Raw genomic sequence first — 5,566 nt, forward strand, 5'->3', positions numbered from 1 at the left:
CCCAAAGTCCTCATATGTCACTGCCATCTGCACAGTATGACACAGACGGTCAGAGACCAGTGTTTACTGAGCACACACCATGTTCCAGACAGAGCTCATGGTTCCCATTGAGCCATAACAGAGAAGGGCGATGTTTGCCGTTACCTCTGGGAACCTGGCTTCTTATTTGAGAGAATAACCAACTACATGTCTCTGCATCACCAGGCACCAAGTAACAAAGTACAAGGATCGCCAGAGGGATGAAGGTCAGGCCTCTGTTTTCCCAGCTTGAAGACTGGACAAGTTACAGGTCTTGAAGGGGTGGGGTTAAGGGCGGGGTGAGGCGGGGCAAGGGCGGGGCGAGGGCAGATAGGGAACAGGTAGAAGCTGCTGAGCCCTGGTGAGCTCAACCCAGGGTGGCAACAGAGAAAGGGCTGATGGGAGACTGCTGGAGCTTTGAGCTGAGTGCCCCCCACACAGTACAAGAGGGTGATGAAGGCTGGGACACACAGCCAGAAAGATGTGTGACTCTTGTCGGTAGACTATCAGCTACTCACTCTTTTCATTGCTATGACAAAATGCCAGACAAGAAATAACTCAAGGGAGGAAAAGTTTATCTTAGCTCACGATTTAAGGAGTTTCACTCCGCAGTCAGGGAAAGCTGTGGTGGCAGTGCTGCTGTCAGCAGGTGGCTTTGGTGTTGGTGGGAACATGAGGCTGCTGCTGGCTCACACCTCTGCAGAGAGAACAGAAAACAAGGTTTAAAGCCTAAGGCTCACTCTCTACAGACTGACTTCTTCTGGCAGGCTCTGTCTTGTAAAGATTCCACAACCTCTCAGAGCAGCGCACCATCTGAGGACCAAGTGTTCAAACACAGAGCCTCGGGGGCACTAGATTTCCAATCAGTTCCAAATGGAAACAATGTGCGTAGCCATTTAGTGACCAGCAGCTCTGGAAGTGAGAGCCTTGTGGGTAAATATCAACGATGATGTTATTATTTAAAACCCTTTTAAACATAGTTTACTGGTACTCATTATGTGGAAGTTAACAGGACGACTTTAACACGAAGATGGGAATGGATCTACACCAAACCGGAGTGTTGGAATATCACTTGAAAGTGAGCTGTGAGAAGTTAAAAATGTTTACTACGCACCCTCAGGCAAAGACCAAAATATCAAAACAAAGAGTTAGCATTGCGAAGCCAGCAGAGGGAATGAAGTGTAGTTGTAGACATTGCCAAATGCATCTGAAAGAAGGGGCAAAGACCAGAAGGGAGGAATAGAAACCAGCCCCCGAGAAGCATGTCCAGTTAAAAGGCAGAGACAGTCACCCTAGACCAAGCAGCAAGACCCAACTATGGACTGCTGCTGATGGAAAACCCATGTTAGCCTAAAGGAGGAAATGGGTTAAAGAAGGCAGATAGGTGAATCCTGTTGCACACAAATAAAGAGAAAGTATTTATGTTCCTGATGATGAGAGACTTCAGTGCAGACATCATCAGAAACAAAGAGGGTCATTGCATCATGACTATCACAGCAAAGTTACCAAGAGGATTTGTATATCTATGTATGTGTCTGTGTCTGTGTCCATGTGTGTGTGTGTGTATATGTGTGTGTGTGTCTATGTGTGTGTGTCAGTGTGTGTCTGTGTCAATATGTGTCTATGTGTGTATGTGTGTGTGAATGTGTGTTTGTCTCTGTGTGTTTCCTTGTGTGTCTCTGTGTGTGTCTGTGTCCATGTATGTGAGTGAGTATGAATGCGTGTGTGCAGGGCACATGTGTACCTGTGTGTGCATGCAGACAGAACCAGGAAAACCCCAGGGTGTTGTCCCTGAGCTATTGTCTGCTTTGTGGGTTTGCTTAGTTTGGTTTGGTTTTTGTTGTTGTTTATTATTGTTGAGTTTTTGTCTGTTTTTTGGGGGGGGCAGGGTCTCTCGTTTGCTGGAGCTCTCCAAGCTGGCTTGGCTGTTGGCCATTGAGTCCCAAAGATCTGAGGTCTTCTGGTCCCCAGTTCTGGGATTACAAGTGCATACCACCATGCCTGGATTTTTTTGTTGTTGTTGTTGTTTCTTTGTGAGTGAAGGGGAAGATCGGAATCCTAAAGTAGCCCCATTAATCTACCCTTTGGGAAAAAATGTTTACTGCCAGCTCACCCCCTAAGGCAAGGTCCTTACAAGCTACAGTGCAAAACCATGTTTGGCTCATTTTTTTTTTTTAAAAAGTAGTCTGGTCTTAATGCTATTCTCAGCCTCTAAAATGTAGCTGCTATTGGGATCTCAGGAAGGAGCCAGGAAGTGAGATAGAAGGAAGGCGACTTCCAGAATGACTCCCAGAGGAAGGCGACTGAGCCTTGGGGCAGCAAGATTCTCTCCCTGCACATTCCAGGGAGAGATCAAGGGATTCTGGAAACAACAAACTTCATCCTCATTCACTCCAGTGAGGCTCACCATGCCGTACTACGTACCGTGTTCAGGATCTGGCAGTGAGGGTGAGGGCAGGCAGGTCTCTGTCCACAAGAGCCAGTGTGATTGCTGGGAGAGAGCAGTCATCAGTGCAGCCAAAGACATCTGTAAAGGATAGTGCTAGAAAGAATGCCTTACAAATCGACACAGTAGGGACTTTCTTGGGTCTGTGGGGACAGGGAGAGTCTCCCCAATGAGGAACACTTGAGCTGAGACCTCAGTAGGAGGTGAGGACAGAGCGGCTAGCCTTACCTGGGGGATGGGGTGGGTCCTCAGGCAGATTGAAAATGGCAGCAGCCGAGAGGGAGGAGCGGTAGTCCAGACAGGGAAGATGAGGAGTGTACCAGTTTGGGTTCTGTCGGTCTGCTAAACACTGTGACCAAAAACAGCTTGTGGGAAAGAAAGGGCTATTCGGCTTACAGAGTTGTAGTCCACCATTTATGAGAAGTCTCGAAGGATGCTGCTCACTGACTTGCTCCCCCTGGCTTGCTTAGCAGCTACCTTTCTTAAACAGGGTCAGCACTGCCCACAGTGTGCCAGGCCTTTCCACATTAACAGGCAAAAAAAAAAAAAAAAAAGCCTCCATAGACACACCCACAGGCCAATCTGACGGAGGTAGCTCATCAACTGAGATTCCCTCTTCCCAGGTATGTCCTGGTTTGTGTTGTCAAGAGGCCGGGTCTACAGGACTGATTGGTTGATTGCAGCAGTGATGTGGAGGGGTTGGGATGTTACGGGACTAGAGGTTAATTACTTTATCTGAACAGAGGCTTCCTGCCAACCTCTGTGTCAGAACTAACATCCTGAGACAGATTAAAAACCCTTTTCTAATCTATTAACTTAGCTGACCACCCATTTCCAATAACCCAAAGCTAAGAATGACAACATATGTCACCTGAGGTTTACAGAAGAGCTTCCCCCATCTTACTGTAAATACCTCTCCAGTGTGCCTACTAATGTATTCCAAGCTTGCCTCGATTTATAACTGTCTTTATAAACCTATAAAACTTCATAAAACTCCTTCTACATTAGAACATGAAAATGGGAATAACCTAAATCTGTGTTCCAGGGTCATGGTCATTCAAATTTGGCTCCAGGATAATTAATGTCTTGTTCCCTTTAAGGTGAGAGCTGTGTGTGTGTGTGTGTGTGTGTGTGTGTGTTTGATGGTGTCAATTTGATCCAAAACTAGTTATAACAGGACTCAAAGGCCCACAGCCATACAGGTTCATAACATGCCAAGGACATGTTTACTGTGGCCAGTAAGGATGTCCTGGGGACCTACCCATGACAGACCTAAATGCTATACCAAAGAAATAAAAGTTCTACTACAGAGATTTCTGCAGAGATTCACCAAGACCATGAATACATTTTAATAAGAAGAGCCTTTCTTTTTGGCACTGGTGTTGAACATGGAGCTACACCTGAGACCACTCCCAAAATGCAGCTACTAGTCAAATGAGCCCAAGGCTTATAGGGGCAAAACACACATGATTACACATGTAATTTTCATGTAGACTGGTCTTGCTTTAACATATATGTCTTACGGTCACCCTGGTCATCTTTTGAGCAGAGTAAGTAAGCCAGATTACAAAAGCAGAAGTAGCAGCCATTCTTACAATCTTGCAGGAACAGCAAATTTTACAGGATCAGTAATTTATAGAATAGTCTTCAGCATCTGGGGAAAGGGAACAGAGGGTTGCTAGGGTACAGCCTGCACAAGCTAAACGCTTACATGGTAGAGGCATTTTAGACACACACACACACACATACACACACACACACACGTATCTTAAGCAGAGTAATTAAGGGCTTAAATGTGATGTTAACAATCACAGCTTCCCCAGGAAGAAGTGAGGAATAGGTAACCCAAGCAACCCCTGAGGGGTACCTCCCACAGATGGACAAAGCCATGGGTCAGGATTTCCATCCTCCTTCAACAGCCTCCTCCCTCGGGCCTACCCGTGTGGGACATGCAGGCAGCACCTAGATTTCTCTGTATCCTTCACAGCAGTTCCAAAGTACCAACCCCACAAAACCAGCACAAACCAGGCCAGTCACCAACCCCACCACACACACCCATGTTAGATCTATCCAGCAGTCTCCTCCAGGGCTCTCGCTGGACCCATCACTAAATCAGCAGGGCCCTGTGACTTCCAGCCGTGGGGAGAGTTTCCTGCTCTGTCAGACTCTGAAGCGGATACTGCCTGCAAATAATTGGGCCATTCACCAGGGCTTCCTGGAAACAGAAAAGAAGCCACCAGTTCCTGTCTCCAATACAGCAAGTCCAGGGCTCCAATAGAAGAACAGCCTTCACCAAGTAGACCCAGGAAGACAGAGATTGTGAGGAAGGCAAGCTTCATGTAAGCCTGGAATTGGGCCTGGGTAGGAAGCCTCTTTATACTGAAATACAAGACTGCCAAGGGCCCAGATCTCATCTCATCTCCCAGAAGTTCTGGCTGAAGACAGCATCAATTTACAGCCCCTGGACCCAGGGAGAGACCAGGCTCACTCACCTACTCCTCCAACCATTCATAAATCCAGAGAAACACTCTAGCTAACTTGAATAGAGTCATGTGACTATCCCCACACCCACCAGAGTAAAGATCTAGAGGGGACACTGTGAATGGATACTTTTGGGTCACATGATTACTGTGGGATCCAGGAGGTCTTTGACTGGTTACCTGGCCAGAATCAGAGAGAGTGAAGAAAAAGCAAACAGGAAAAGAAAAAAACAAGAGGCCATTAGTCTGACAGTTTGTTGCTGGAAAGACTCGATGGTCTAGCCTGGGCATCCCTGCCCACTCCCTCGCAAGCATATCTCCAACAGCTAATGTGCGAGATCTCTGAATATTTTCAGATGTGTGTGTATGTATGCATGCGTATGTCTGTAGGCGCCTACGAAGGACAGAAGATAACACTGAATGTCTCCCTCAATCATTCTCCACCTAGATTTATGAGACAGATCCTCTCATTGAAACTGAAATTCACCAGTTCAGGTAGACTGGCCAACCCAGAAGCTCCAGGGATCCTCCTGTCTCCACCTTCACAGTCCTGGGACTGTGCTGACATACTCAGCTTTTGCTGCCTTGGGCTTAACATGGGTTCTAGGAGTTAAACTCAGGC

General features: G+C 46.9%; 1 long non-coding RNA gene across 1 annotated transcript; it reads right to left on the reverse strand.

The window, feature by feature from the left end:
- Positions 1-518: 518 nt before the first annotated feature.
- LOC127680119 (uncharacterized) lies at positions 519-2,962 on the reverse strand. The gene is made up of 3 exons (XR_007976936.1): positions 2,693-2,962; positions 2,443-2,545; positions 519-715 (listed from the first exon to the last, which is right to left on the reverse strand). It is a non-coding gene; the product is annotated as an uncharacterized LOC127680119 (long non-coding RNA).
- Positions 2,963-5,566: the final 2,604 nt, after the last annotated feature.

Source organism: Apodemus sylvaticus, chromosome 3 (assembly GCF_947179515.1).
Source record: "Apodemus sylvaticus chromosome 3, mApoSyl1.1, whole genome shotgun sequence".
Taxonomy (NCBI): Eukaryota; Metazoa; Chordata; class Mammalia; order Rodentia; family Muridae; genus Apodemus; species Apodemus sylvaticus.